The 16,596-nt window shown below is 37.8% G+C and overlaps 1 protein-coding gene across 1 annotated transcript in view; it reads right to left on the bottom strand.

Annotated features, from left to right (window-relative positions):
• The window catches only part of ARHGAP15 (Rho GTPase activating protein 15), a 631,814-nt gene that overhangs the window by 542,286 nt on the left and 72,932 nt on the right, over window positions 1-16,596 (bottom strand). The gene's annotated exons all lie outside the window — the stretch shown is intronic.

The raw sequence follows: 16,596 nt of genomic DNA, 5'->3' as shown, positions 1-16,596 counted from the left end.
TTGATCCAATCTTGTTGTTCCTTTCCTGAGTTGTCCCTTCGCCCCTGCTTTCTCCTTCTTACAAATAAATTATCTCTAGCAGCATGTAGCCATGCTCAAATCATTCCTGTTTAAAAAAAAGGCAGGGGGTGGGGAGAAGCAAGCATCAATGCCGCATCTTCACCTTTCTCAATCCCACCTAATTCCCATCCCATGGTGGCCGGGTTCTTCAGGTGTCTGCATTCCTATCCCTGTTCACTTGAGCTCTGGTCCATTCTTAATCCGCTGCAGTCTAGCTTTTACTCCCCTCCTTGACTAATATAAAATGTCTTAACCGTTAAGGTCAGTGACAAGAAAGTGATGGCTTATCTCCCATGAACATTTTATACTCTTATACTTGAATTCTGAACTAGTTTCTGCTGACCTTTCTCCATTATGTACACTTGTCCTTGAGCTGTGGAGACATTTTCTCTCCAAATTCTTTGATTTTTTTTTCTCATGATCTGTTTCTTCCACTGACTGATCTTCCTCTTCCTACTTCCTAACTCTTGGTAACTCCTCTAACTTGGTAACTCCTCTTACTTGGTAACTCCTTACTGTTCTAAGCCCTCGTTATTTCTTTTCACTTACTTCCTTCTTGTGGGTTTTGGTCTTGCACCATTACCTGTAACATGCTGATTCCCCAATCGTCCTGTTGGCTTCCAGCTCCCTCTGATGTGCCAGAACTGTACTTGCTATCTAAATGGCATTTGAATGTAGCAGAGACACCTCAGTCAAATAATGACCTTCTTCACTACTTCTCCCTTTTAATGATGACTGCTCTTGTTTAATTATCCCTTTATCCGTTTCACCTGAAAATTTCTTAATTCTCTCCCTGCCTTCCCTTACTACAAAGAAACAAAAAGTACAAAAGCCCTAATTTCACAATCAGCTCTATCTTCTCCATCTGGTGACCCTCACCTCATTTCAGCTCTTGTTTTATCTCACCTGAGTGCTTCTAGCTCTTTCCCCTGTAGACAGTCAAAAGCTTTTCAATTCATTATCCACATTTTGACTTTTGTTCCCCCCTAAACATAAACCTCACGCTATTTCTTTTGGAAAACCTATTACTGACAGAATGATACCCAAATCCCTCAGTAAGGTATGCAGATTGTTCTTTATAACCCCCTCCCTGCCATCCTTCTCAATACCCTTCCCTCCCCCATTCTCCATACCAGCTATGCTACAATCATAGTAGTTTCCAAAATGAAATGTGTTCTCACAATATTTGTGAACTGTGGAAAGACTGCACAAACATTACACATTACAAAAAAATTACAAAGGAAAATATTTGGTTTATTACAATGCATTAAAAATACATCATACATCTCAAAATGATTGTTTACAAAATGAGAAATCAATAAGCACTTAAAGCACACTACTTCTATCTATATTGACTTTAAGTAGGGACTGATCTCTTGGCCCAAAGCAAATAGTAAAGATTTGGGGTGAACATAGACATATAACAGAAAAAATGAAAGTTATTTGGGTGAAATTAAAGCTCAAGTTAAAAAGTAAAGCTCAAGGTAAAATTAAAGCTCAATTACTTTAAGAAGAAAAAACTAAGGTAAGTATGTGGAAGACTCTGTAAAAATGAACCTAAGCAGTATTTTGCTTCCACAAACCTGAAGCAGACACACTTAAGCTGAAGAGCAACTTTAGGAGGTGGGATTATTAGGAGGGAAATTTCTCAGTAGTCAAGCATTGAACACTGAAACCAGTAGTTCAGAAAAGTTGTGGAATTTATTTGGAAGACTCTCAAGATTTTATTCAAGAAGCCTGAAATTAAAGAATCCTTTAATAGGAAACATATTTCTGATTCTGCATCTATAAAACCAAGGAAAAGTCTGCTAATGAAGTGCATGATGCCAATGGATCATATTGTACATCATTATAAAAATAAACTTTTAAAAATTGACTAAATATGGGTTTACATCTAAGAATGTACGTATCATAGCTCTTCTGGGGCAAACTTAAAATAGGAATGACTGATTTTTAAGTAGAATTATTTAAGAGTTACTGCTTTTAGATAATAAAACATAAAAGTCTCTTTGTTGGAGCAATGTATAGTCATTAAAAATTGATCCCAGGTCTTGTCCACTTCTGATTCTTATTACTCCCTTAGTCCATTTTCATCATTTCCCAATAATAAGTGACAGTATTTTGTACATAATAGTTTCCTTTAATTTAGATTAAACCTTTGGGTTTAGTTTGCTGTTTTTCTTTATGGGATATTTGGGGTCCATAGTCTTTTAATGTATATTAAGAAAATATCAAAGGCCAGATGCTCTTTTGCTTGATGGTATTTTTCATTATGAAGATTGGGAATGTATGTAGGCAACAAATCATGGGACCATTCACTCTCATTCCCTTATTACTAGCGTGGCTGAAAAAAAGATAAAGCTCATATTTTATAAGATGTGTTATTAGCTACCATTCTTTATTTTGGATTAATTGCTGTTTCAGAAAATAGGTTCAAATTGTCTTTATCCTTTTGAAGCATGAAACAAAAATCTGTTTAAAGGAATTAAGTTTTATCACATAACTGGTTTTGATTCTGGAAAATCATTCATGAGGAGGATAAAATTCACTTATAAATTCTCATTTGGGCAAAATGATTTAGGAAAGAGTGCTGAATGGATACCTGATCTTATTAATGCCTAAAGTATGGCCCCTGTCAACATAGAAGATGATACTATGATTATAAGATGTGGGTTTTATGCATATGAATATAAATGATGTTAATAATATCTGAAATTGTTTCTACAGTGAAATTTCTCAGCATATTACATGACCAAATCAAACTATATTTTTAGAAAAGTAAAACTTTGTTAGTGATGTTGGGCACTGGAATGTGATTCTTTTTTCTTTAGAAGGAAATATTCTTTCCTTTTCCAGAAATGAATAAATATCACATTTATTTCTGAACCAACATCTTGCTAGAATAAATCAAATAGGTTCTACTCACCCTACATTTGTTCTATGCTGATACTGTTGTATTATTTATATTACATAAAAAGCTAATCTGATTCTGCAAGGTGAACAGCTCGGACATATTTTCAACATTCCAGGTGTGTCCTCAGAGTCTGTTCTTTAAGCTGTCATACACTGCATTCACCTCAACAGACCCTGTAGATGGATAACTCTCACTGGGCCACATGGTCTCCTGTCCTGAGGATGATCAGTCACCTTCCTATAATACGAAGCCTCCCTTGCAAGCTGCATGAGTGTAGATGTGCTTCTGGCTATTTTCATCACTTCCAGCTATAGATGAAATGCCACTCTACAGGATGAGACTTAGCTTTCCCAATGGTGGGGCCAGAGTTCTCATCATGCAGGCAAGTGAAGACTGGCTGGTGAAGTTAAACCAACAGGAAGCAGGAGACAGGAAGAAACAAGGCAGATAAACCTCTTCTTCTTTTTCTTTCCTCTTTCCCCTCCCTTTCACATATTTCTTCAGGCTTTCTCCAAAAAGTCGACCTGCAGCTTATTTCCACATCAATCTGCACCTACTGAGTATACAGTGAAGCCACTGCAAAGTGGAGCGAGCATGGTAACACATCCCCTGTACTGCTTCCCATGATTCCTTGCCTCACTTCCTGTGTACCGCCCAAATAAAGTGTGGCACTGAAGTCAGGGTTTGTCCTCCAGAGAACCAAGGCTGAGACAACTGATGCTACTCTTTCAGTGGCAGATATATAGTTCTCCACCAAAAATGTGCTGTGCTTCCTCTTCTGATTCTCAGTGACTAGAGTTATTACATGAAAGCAACTCTGGCTGGAGACTCCATTTCATTCCACCCTCACCACCACCAACCAGTCCTCTTTACAATGAAGTGTGGTCAATCAATCATTCGAATCACTGGAATATAAGCAAGAATGACGTAAAACATTTCCAGGCTATATGTAGATCTTTCCCACATTCTCTTTATCCTTCCTGTATCTGCCAAAACTCTTTAACCACTATACACTAGTGTTTCATGTAGTAATAACAGCAAAAGTAAAAAACATAATAGATATATTTATAAGTATATATTATATATGTTATATATAATATACACTAGTGTTTCATGTAATAATAACAGCAAAAGTAAAAAACATAATAGATATATTTATAAGTATATATTATATACGTTATATATAATATATAAGTATTATACTTGCTCTGTGCTGGGTACATTACATCATTTTTCTAACATTCTCACACAGCTTTATGACATGGATTGCATTAACCCCACATTAAAGTTAATCAAGGACATACAGCATATAGAATGTAATCCTTGGACTTTTAACCTGGGAGGTTTGATTTGAAAACACCTGTTTCTGGCTAGGATGGACACTCTGTTTCCTGGCATATTTCAATTCAGTAGTGAATTTTTAAGAAACATTAAATGCCAACATTCTGTAAATTCAAAAACATACCATGGAATAAAAGTACTTCTTATATTAGAGAGATGCAGGCTCCTACAACAGATGCAGCACATTGACCAAAATGATAAAAACAGTAAGTCAAGCTTCATAATTAAAAGTTTTCTGGGAGAGCCTAAGGTGAGCTTTATTGAGAAACAGTAAGCTATTATCCATTTATAAAGCATCCTATCAATTTCATAGATTTTTTGGTTATTAAAAATTATGTAAGATACAGAATTTATTATGGTTAATGGCCAAAATCTTGAGAAAATTATAACTAGAGAGCACAGCTTCATTTATAGTAATATCGATCACTTGATTCCTTTTTTTCTTACAAAGTTTATGTTAATAAACCTTTGGAATTGAATTTCCTTTTTTTTTCTTTCCATCTCTACCTGTCATCTTCCACATTTGGGACTGTAAATTTTTTTTTCTAATCATTAAATGTATGATGAGGTCAAACGATAATGAAATCCACAGTTTTACTAATAAACTGTACCAATGATAATCATGCTGACTCTGCAAAGAAACACTATCATTAGAATTAAAATGTTAGAGATTTTAAAATGCATTCACTAGGCTAAGGTTGGTAAATCTATTGTTGCCCCTCTATTTTTCATGATCCTCTTAAGCAAGGGTCTGAATAAGGGCTCGACACTCACTTTACAAAGACAAAGTCGTTCCATATTCATTTTGCACAGAACACTCAATAATTCATGAATAGCTTTCTGATTGAAACTATTTTCATTTTTTGCTAAATCACATCATTTTACTCCCACAAATAAGATCATTTTGTTGTTAAAGTCATACTACAGTGAATGAGCACTAGATGTATTGCATTATTTAATTAATGCTTGTGCTCATTATTCACTTTGGAAGTAAATAATATTAAAAAGGTAAACAAATTATTTTAATGATGCCTTTCATATTACTTTTTCGCTTTCAAAGTTATGGCTGAATGAGTGGTTTGGAAAAATTAATAGTTTTTAAATGTCTTGGAAAAGTTTTCTGTCATGAGACGTGAAAACTGTCAGTCATTGCCTCTGATTAAACTATCGGTACAATATGAAGTGAAAAACACAAAATTACCTAAAAAGAAATGCTCATACATAATCAATATGAGGATTTTCTGTTGAGTATACTAACTTAGAACCACACAATTTTAGAGGAAGTATTCCATAACATGTTTATATAAAGTCTTTGAATTTATGTCAAAAGTGACACTAAATTTTCTGAGTAGTATGGGTAAATATAGTAGAAACAACTGATCTCAGCCTCCTGACTGACAGGAGGGAGTTCAGTGGTCTCATTGTTGGTGGTTGCAGACACAAAAGACATTTCGCAAATGAGAAGCAGGCTTTACACTGGTGGTCATTTTAGTGGGGAGCAACACTGCACAGATTCTGGAGTCACGAGTCACATGGAAACCCTCTAGTTTGCTTCTGGTGTCTCCTGAGGTGATGACACACCCATGTTTGGGAAAGTATTTATATTTATGTTTATTATATATTTTATTATATATTACATAATATATAATATGCATACATAAACTATATATACTCAAATATTTAAAACATATTATTATGTAATTATATATTATATTAAATATCTTATATAAAATACAGTGTATTAAATGTTTTATAATATATTTTATTATGTTATATATTGTAGATATTTATTGTATATAATAATTAAAATTATAATATATGTTTTAATTCTCAGGTGAATTGGCTTTGTGTTCTCCTCACACTATAATTATCTTCTGTTAAAAATGGCTATACTGCTAAATGTGAAATATAAGAGTGCTGAAATAATTTGTAGGTAAAAAGATGTCCTGGGTTTTACGGTTTAATTGAACCACAAAATGACAAACTCAGCTGTTTGCTATTGTCTCCATCAGTAAGAGCAAGACCCTATTGCTCTAATCTATTTGCACAGGTATTTAGAACATGTCTCAGATAATTTAACAAGTCTTACATTTTAAAATTAAAAATGGAAAAAAAATACATCTCAATTCCACAAACATGTCTTTGAAAACTCTGAATCTCTCTTAATTTCAGGTGGTTTACTACTAGGTTACAGAGGGCTCCACTTCACCTACACAATCAAATCTGACAACTCACAAGCTGATTCCACACTGACTTTTTAATCAAGCTAGACTGCTTGCTCTTCCACAAGGCTGTCCCTCAACTTACTCTAAATCAATTCACCAAAGGTATTGCTCCCAAGCATCTTGCAGAAGAAACACAAAACACATCCCCCCTATGCCTCAGAGAACCTCTACTAACATGTTTTCAACAGCTGTGAAAAGTACACAAGGCATGGAAGAAGCTAAGGGATCAAAATATATCTTTAAGATAAATATGTTAAAGAATAAGTTTATCCTATTTTATCATTTAGTCCCTTTTTTTTTTTTTTAGATTTATTCATTTACTTGAAAGGCATGGGGGGGGGCACAGAGAGAGAGAGAGAGAGAGAGAAAGAGAGAGAGAGAATCTTCTATCAACAGGTTCACTCCTCAAATGGCCACAATAGCCAGGGCTGTGCCAGTCTGAAGCCAGGAGCTTCTTCCAGGTCTTCCACCAGGGGCCATCCTCTGCTGCTTCCCCAGGAACATTAGCAAGGATCTGAATCACAAATGGAGTAGCCAGGACTCAAACCAGTAGCAATCCACAATGCCAGCATCACAGGTGGTAGCTTTACCCACTATGCCATGATGCCGACCTCCTTATTTTTAAATTTATATATTTGAGAGGAAGATAGAGGATATATAGAATGCCTTTACCCACTGTTACTCCTAATGCCAGGAATGACTAGGACTGAGCTGGGCTAAAGACAGAGCTAGTAACTCAATCCAGGTCACCCATGAGGGTGGCAAGAACCCAAATAATTTAGCCAGCACAGCTGTCTTCTGTGGATTGCATTAGCAGGAAGCTGGAGTTAGGAGCAAGATGGTTGTTGAACCCAGGTACTCTGATATATGATGCAGGTTTCTACCTACTAAGCTGAACAACTGCCCCTACTCCCATTTCTGCATACAGTGTCTCTGTCCCCAGAGACAGAGAGAAAGGTCTTCCTTCCGTTGGTTCACTCCCCAAATGGCCGCTATGGCTAGCACTGCGCCAATCCGAAGCCAGGAGCCAGGTGCTTCCTCCTGGTCTCCCATGCAGGTGCAGGGGCCCAAGCACTTGGGTCATCCTCCACTGCCCTCCTGGGCCACAGCAGAGAGCTAGACTGGAAGAGGAGCAGGTGGGACTAGAATCTTGTGCCCATCTGGGATGTCGGCACCGCAGGCGGAGGATTAATCAAGTGAGCCACGGTGCCAGCCCCAACTGAGCACTATTTGTAACACCAGTTTCCCTGAGAAAGGGCTACCAATAGTCAAATCCATGGCTCCACAGCATGTTTTCTTACAATTTTTATCATTTTAGTTATAGTTTATTATAACTAACCTACATACAAGTTTCTCATCTCCCATGTTATAAGAACATTGAGAATAGGCCTCATATGTTATTTATCTGGATATCTGTAGAGTTTAAAAAAATATTATATGACAGCTTGTAGGGAATGTTAATTGTTTTTAGAACAAATAAACAAATGGATGTTCTAAGTAATTGATCTTCTCCACAAGCCAATCTATCAATTGAGTTTGCATAACCAGGAAGGCAAATTTGCCATATCCATGCATACAGTCAGGTGTCTATCCAACACACCAAAAATAACTAAACTCATTTAAAAACAAAAAAACAGGTACCTAGGAGACAAGTTCAATTTGCAATTTGAAGTGCCAGAATTAACTGAAATACTTCATTGATACCAAAACAGATGTGCATCTGAAAAACGCAAGGAGTATGAGTCCAGACCTCACAAGAGAGATCAAACAAACAATTGTTTCTCTAGGACTTCTCTAGCACAGGGCAAAGAATAATAACATAAGTGTTTTTGAGGCAAAAGATTTTGCTTCAGTACAAATCAAGATGAAGCTATACTCCTAGACACATCAGCTATTCCTTCTGCTTTGGCCCCACAAAAGTCTGGCCCTTGGAAGATACATATCCTGGGAAATACTGCTGCTCACTATCTATTTGTTCAGAGAAAAGTGATGATAGATTATTACAGGATGATGACACCTGGAGAATACTACACACCATTTTGAAGATTTGCCTCTGTGAGCAAATTTCCTCCATAGCACTCTTCTCAATCCTTTTACTTTATCCTGTCTTTAACCAAACTAAAAATTCATTTCTCTTTTTAGCACACAGACTTTCCCCATTCTGAGCTTCATGTCATTGTTCATGTTTCTCATTTCCCTACATTCCCTGCCCACAAATCTCCACATATTGAAATTATAACCATCCTTCAAGGCCCAATTCAAATCTTTCACAGATGTGAGCACTCCTTTCTCTAAATCTCAAAAAAAAAAAAGTTACTAAGTTTCTTATTTCTTCTCATCCTATTTTTTGGCAGAAGTTTCATGAGGCAAGACTATATCTTGATTATATCTCTATGCATTATATGTAGCCCTAACGAGCAAGCTGTTCATTGTAGAATTTCAATACATATTCTTATGAAGTCTTTTTTTTCCCACCAAGGCTTATATAAATAGAACAAACTTGATTAAACAAATGCACATTTAAATTAAAGTGAGGTAGATTGTAATGAGAAGCTATGTCATTTGGATCAACCCTTTCATTGAAAACAATGAAAAATCCTGGATAAAAGATTTCAAAATTACCTGAAAGGAATAAAAAAAAATCTGAAAATATGGTGGGAACTGCCAGGGTAAATATTTTTGTGAAGTGGGAATCTGAACCTAAAGAGGAAAGCTGAATATCAAAGCAACATAACTGCATTTTTCCCCTGAGGTTCTATCCTTATAGCATACCTTTGAGCTTTGGCCAATCAACCTCATTGATTAATGGAACAAGATCTTTCCTAAGTTCTTATAAAAGGATAAGGGAGATGAAATTTGTACTCATTAAATAAAAACCTTCTAAAAAAAGGATAAGGGAGAACAAATATTACATTTGTTCTTTTCCTCCAACCCTAAGAGAACATATAGATTAACTAGGTAGATGAATAATGTAACAAAGCAAAAAAGGAAAAGTGAAGAACAATTCTGTCCATGAGAAGTTGTGACACAGCTATAGACTACCAATTATGTAGACTTAACCTGAGAAATATATACTGTCAACTTAGATTGAAGTAATTAGTCACTGGGAATATTTCAGACCCCTTACGAAAAATGTAAAGCACTTGGAAGACAGATATATTTATCACAGGCTCAGAGAACTTCCCATGATAACATTTCACTAACAATGGCTAGCACACAAAGATAACAGACACACAAGGAAACAAAGCAACATGATTGAGAAACATTGCCAATAGACAGATACAGATGTCAGATTTGATAGTCACAGGATCATCTGATTATAAAATGATTAAGCCTCCTAGTTTTAGTAAAATAAGAAGAGTTTTGAAAATACCTCCAGGAAACAATTAACTATAATTAATGACAAACTATATACAAGAAGAAACAAACTGTTATGAATGGCAATTATAATGATTTAAATTAAAAACCTCATGTTTATATAAAAAAAAAAAAAAGACTGAACTAAAGAACCGGAAGATTAAATAAAGAGAAACCTTTTTTCCATGCAGCTCAGTAAGACAAAAGGGTAGATAATAAAGAATGGAGAACATTTGGATGACATGCTGAGAAAAATTTTATATAGTTTCAACTGGATGTTTAGAAGGAAATAAGAGAGTGTTAAAGGAGGATACATTTGAAAAGATAGTAGTTGGGAATTTTCTTTGATAATGAAGATCATACACTCAGAAAACACAACAACCCAGAAAGGAAAAATAAAAATAAATTGACATCAGTACGTTTTATGGGGAAAATGGAGAAAAACAAAGGTAATAAGAAAAATATTACAAGCAACCAGAGAACATTAGTTATCCTAACAGATGACTTCTTGATTGCAATAATGGATGACAGAAAGCAGTGGAATGAAATCTTCAGTGTGATGAAAAAAAAAAAAATGACTTCCAACTCAAAATTCTAGGTCCAGAGAGATATCTCTTTACAGAATAAGGAAAAAAAAATACAGATCCATTCAAATAAACAGATACTGAAATAAATTATCAACACAGGAATTTCCAAGACTATACTTGAAGTGGAAAAATAAGTAGTTTTGCAAAGCAATTCCAAGATTCAGAAAGAAATTAATAGCACTGAACACTGTAAAGATTGGGCAAATTCAAAACATTAACTTTATAAAAGAAAATAAATACTATGATACGGCGTTAAGAAAGTAACAACAATAATGTGCACACTGAGAAAGGGATAGATTTAAAAAACTCTAAAATATTATCTTGAAAAAAGGTAGAGGATTTGACTAGTTTAAATCTTTGAGAAGTAACAATGTTGAAATACTAAGTACTAACAAAACAGAAACAAAGCATACTATTCACAAACTAGTGGATAAAAAAATGGAATGATAAGATATTAAAGGACATGAAAAGCAAATCATACTTCCCAAGAGGCAAGAAACAAAAGAAATATACACTATGATCCCATTTATAAAAACCAAAAACATGTAGCCAGTATTGTGGTATAGCAGGGAAAACTGCTGAGTATGCCGCCAACATCTCACAGGGGTGCAGGCTCGTGTCCTGGCTCCTCCGCTTCTGATGCGCTCCCTGCTAATTGTGACCTAGGCAAAGCAGCTGCAGATGTCTCGAGGGTTTAGACCCCTGCCACCCAAGTGGGAGACCCAGATGAAACTCCTGACTCCTGGCTTCGGTGTCTCTCCCTCTCTCTCTGTAAATCTGAGTTTTCAAAATAAATAAATGTGGGGCCGGCGCTGTGGTGCAGTGGGTTAACGCCCTGGCCTGAAGCACCTGCATCCCATATGAGGGCCAGTTTGAGACTCGGCTGCTCCACTTCTGATCCAGCTCTCTGCTATAGCCTGGGAAAGCAGTAGAAGATGGCCCAAGTCCTTGGGCCCTTGCACCTGCGTAGGAGACCCAGAAGAAGCTCCTGGCTCCTGGGTTTGAATCGGCACAGCTCCAGCCGTTGGGGCCAATTGGGGAGTGAACCAGTGGATGGAAGACCTCTCTCTCTCTGCCTCTCCACTCTCTGTGTAACTCTTTCAAATAAATAAATCTTTAAATAAATAAATAAATCTTTTTTAAGAATTCAAAAACAAATGAATATATTTTTAAGGGATTATAGACATACATGGGGAAATAATAAAGGCAGCAATGACAAAATGCAAGTCATTGGATAATTCCTAGGCAAAGGAAAAGACTGTGATGACAGACAGCACATTGGGAGCCAGGCTTCTGCTAGGCTGGAAGGGTCTATGTCTTGACCTCAGTGGCATTTATGTACATGACTGTTTAATATCACAATATATGTGCATGTTTTCTACACTGTTCTATAAATGGTTTCTGTCTTATTTTTCAAAAATTATTTTAAAATTTTAAAGGGAATTATTACAAAAATAATTTTTATTTTTAAAACTATGAGAATGTGAACACTATCTTTTCATAATCTGGAATACCTGTATCTAGAGACACCAGTGGTTCTCCCCCCCCACACACACACACACCGCCCCCATCAACGGACTTCATTTCTGAATCAGTTTTTCACTGATTCTGCCATGAACCACCAACTCAGCCAAGAGAAAGGAGTGAGAGAGATTTTTCTTCTCTTTTGCATGCTAAAAAATACAGTGATTCCTCAAGTAATAGTTGCGGAGGGAAAGTGAGCCTGTGTGGAGGCGGCTTCCCCTGCAAAGGAATACACATCACCAGGTCAGGTATACAAACAGCCCCCAGAACACCAGACCACAGGTGTTTGCGGTCCCCCGGCATACCAGAAGGACTCTCCCGGCAGTTTTGCCGCAACAGCTAGTTAATAACACTTTTTACTCAGCTCACCGAGACCCGCTCCAGCGCTGCCTACCAACGCCATCTTGGAGCAGAGAAAAGCGCAGGCGCAGTTTTGTTCTTTCCCAAGGCGGGAGCCCTGTTCCAGCTTGCTCACCAGGGCCTGATACAGAAGCCTTGCTATTTCACTGTCTCTAGGGTTCCATAACCTCGTAGTCTGAGAAATGCTGGAGATGTCTTAACGTCCTAGGAATTAGAACTGCTGCACTGGGGCCAGTTCTGTGGTAAAGCCGCTGCCTGTGTGTGGCTGCCTGCAGTGCCCGGGATCACATATGGGAGGGGCTTGGAACCGCTGCTCCACTTCTGATCCATCTCCCTGCTAGTGCGTACCAGTGGTGTTCAAATGCACCTTCTGACATGAGGGCCTGCTAGCCTGGACGAAGCTTGTTCTGATTTGAGGTGAAGTGAACGTAACAAAGACCGCATATGTGTTCGCATTAAGGAGGACAGTCTGCTTTCTTGGTAGAGACTGCCTGTCACTCTGCAATTTTAGCTTTCCTTGATTTATATTAGGATTTTTTATAATATTCTTTCTTTTATAAAATGATAATGATGATTGGTGATAAGTCACTCTTTAATGCATTTATTTAGGAAAAATAAAAACAGACGTCAGGGCCAGCGCTGTGGCATAGTGGGTAAAGCCACTGCCTGTGGTATGGGCATCCTGTTTGGGCATGGGTTCCAGAGCCGGCTACCTGATTTCCGATCCAGCTACTCGTTAATGCACCTATAAAAGCAGTGGAGGATGCCCCCAGGGCTTTGGGGACCTGCACCCATTCAGGCGACACAGAAGAAGCTAGGGGCTCCTGGCTTCAGCCTGGCCCAGCCCCTGCCATTGTGACCATTTGGGGAGTGAACCAGTAGATGGAAGACCTTCTGTCTCTCCTCCTCTCTCTATAACTGCCTTTAAAATAATAATAATAATAAATCTAAAAAACAAAAGTCAGCAGATGGAAGATCGCTCTCTCTCTCTCTCTCTCTCTCTCTCTCCCTCCTTCCCTCCCTCCCCTCTGTCTATAACTCTGCCTTTCAAGTAAATTAAATAATCTTTAAAAATAAAAAGTAGAGAAGTCAATCCTTTACTTAGTAAGTCATGAAGGACTCAGAGCCTAGGAATCAGTAAATTGGACCAGTGAATTTATTCTGTGCCTCTGTGAGGACCTTGCTTTTGATAGAAATGTGCCTTGGATATTGTTACAAATGTTTGTGTTCCCTTGGGGCCGGTGCTATAGCGTAGCAGGTAAAGCCTTTACTGGCCACCTGCAGTGCTGGCATCCCATTTGGACAAAGGTTCAATTCCAGGCTGCTCCACTTCTGATCCAGTTATCTGCTATGGCCTGGGAAAGCAGTAGAAGATGGTCCAAGCCCTTGGACCCTGTACCCACGTGGGAGACCCAGAAGAAGCTCCCGGCTCCCGGCTTCGGTTTGGCGCAGCTCTGGGCGTTGCCACCAATTGGGGAGTGAACCCGAGGATGGAAGACCTCTCTCTCTCTCTCTTTCTCTATGCCTGTCTTCTCTCTCTGTGTAACTCTGACTTTCAAAATAAATAAATCTTAAAAAAAAAGTTTGTGTTCCCTTAAAATTCAAAACCCTCACCTCCAATGTGATGATATTAGGAGGTGGACCCTTTGGGAGGTGATATGAAGAGACAGAAGAGCTTGTGCTCACTCTTTCTTCTCTCTGTGGTGTGAGGATACAGTAAGATGTTCAAACACACACCAGGAAGTAAACCCTCACTAGATAGCAGATTTGCCAGTGCCTGGATCTTGGAATCCTCAGCCTCTAGAACTGTAAGGAAGGAATGCCTGTTATTGCAGGCCCACATGAATGAGATGGAGAAGAACTGGAAGAACCTCAATGAAAAAGAAGGGAATGAACATGGAATGTGGGATCAGGCACTACATGTTATAACATGCCATACGAGTGTACTTCAAAAGTTTGTGGGAAAATGGAGTTAAAAGAAAAACTCATTTTTAAAGTCCATGCATAAATTTTTCTGTCATATGAGTATTCCATGAACCTGTTTGAAGACCCCTTGTTTATAACCTGAAAGTGTTAAGGGTAAGAACCAATGGAAGAAGACAGAGGCTTTTGGACATGCAGTAGGTTATATGGAGAGTCCTATGTGGATGGGTGGCTATATTTTCAGTAGTAGTCAATGCTCAAAACATTTTATGCTACTCATGGATACATGTGCCTGTATTTGGAAGCCTTGCATGATGCTGTTCTTTGGATTAATATTTCTCTCTTGTGTAAATGCTGCATCATTTCAAGTGCAAAACTTGAATATAGTATGATATGATTATACAATAGAATGTTTACATATCTTGAGTACATTGTAATAGAGCATTATACTTTCATACTTATATGACAACCATTATGTATTTTTTATTTTTTATTAACTATTCATACTTTCGTTCTGTAGCAACTTAGATGGCAGAACCACTGACCTCATTTTACAGGTGAGAATTGGAAGCTCAGAGAAGCTAGTAACTTCATCAGCTACCAAGTGGCAGAAAGAATTACAGCCCCTGTGGTCCAACTTCAAAGCTCTGCTCTTAGCTACTTTGCTGGTCTGTTTCACCACTGCATTAGCATTCAAAGCTCATTCTATAAAGTTCAAAATACTATTTAGTCTTTTACACCACATTCTGCACTCAGGCAGCCTCCACTGACCCTTTGGAGGAAAACACAAACTTTGCTGAAACACAATGAACAACACCAGGACACAACTAAGAGGTGCAAAGGAAATTCAGAAACTTGAGCATAAATCTCTTTCAAAATAAAACCACAGCATCTTTAATCAAGACCTGGCAATCATCGTATCATTTCTCTGAGACTGGAATTGGTAAATGTGGGCTATCCCACCAGGCTTTTAATACTTGGTTAGAAATGAATCCAAGAAGTTGACTAGCAAGACAATTCATGCAGTGCAAACACGATCTGTAATTCTCTTCCCCATTACCACAAAACACAGTTAGTTCCTGCCCTGAATTCACTTTGAAGACAATGAATGCCTGGGAGAAACCATAAGAGCATTGAAAATGGGGCCAGAAGTAATAAATACAGGCTGCCAGAGAATGTTAACGGGTTTCTTCTACCAGTCAAATCTATTGTCAATGTATAACAATTCTGAAGGTTGGACTGGAGTGCTGCAATCACTGAGCTAACATGCAAGGTTTGCCTACGATGTAAAACAGTTTTCTTTCACCTGTATAAAATTAAGCAGCTGATAATTACATCTCCTGGTACAGGGAGATTAAAATAATAAAATAAACATAAACCAAATGCTTTAATATAGAATCTAATCTCTCCCATTATCCCAGCACATTCACATCAACTCTGCTCCAATGGAATTCTTCTCACCCAGCAGGACGAAGATCATCTTCTCAGCAGCCAACTCAGCAAGGCAAGCCACTTTCCTCCCTTCCCGACTTCCCCCCTTAGAACCCATTCAATGAGAAGACAAAAGACTTGCAAGTGGATGGGAGCTGTTTTGTGCCTGGCCCTTAGGGGTACTTTATTTTTCTTAAAAAGATTATCTCAACCTTACTGTAGCCAAAAAATAAAAACAAAACAAAATCCTAAAACAAACTTCTGAAGAGGTTAAAAATGCAAAGGACTAAGATATATCTTTAATTTATTCATAATTAGTTTACAGATTGGACCACACAGAGACTCCAAAATCAGCAAGCCACTTAGGGATAAAGACTATTTCAATTATCAGAAGCAAGCCAAATGCTACCTTTTGTTCTTACTAAAATCTCCTGCTTTAAAAAACATCTCCTAGAAAATGATTTTCTATTTCCTATTTAAAGAGGATTACATAGCAAATGTGACTAGTGGCGGCAGAGCAAAGAACTTTCCATTGTTTTATTACCTGCCAAATATAAATTAGTTTGTTGTGGTCAGTTCTTGCCAGGAGACTCTTTTCCCTGTTGCCTATCAGGCCAATGGGCTATAGCGGGTTGGTTCTTGCCCCAAGTCCTTCCTAATCAGGAGGCTGTGAGATATTGCCTGCCCACTGACTCCTACATCTTGTGGCAACTCTTGTGTCCTGGAGCAGCAAGGTTTTGAGCTTGAATTTCCCCAGTAACTAGCTCGGATTGCTTATGCAAGCCATTACTGCCAAATCTCTGTGGGCATATGTGAAGCCTTCCTCCAGGTTTCATAGGTGAAGTAACCCTACAAATTTCACTTTATAATATAA

Source organism: Lepus europaeus, chromosome 1, assembly GCF_033115175.1.
Source record: "Lepus europaeus isolate LE1 chromosome 1, mLepTim1.pri, whole genome shotgun sequence".
Lineage (NCBI taxonomy): Eukaryota > Metazoa > Chordata > Mammalia > Lagomorpha > Leporidae > Lepus > Lepus europaeus.
Note: the sequence above shows the minus strand (reverse complement) of the source record. Positions and strands in the feature narration are given on the sequence as shown.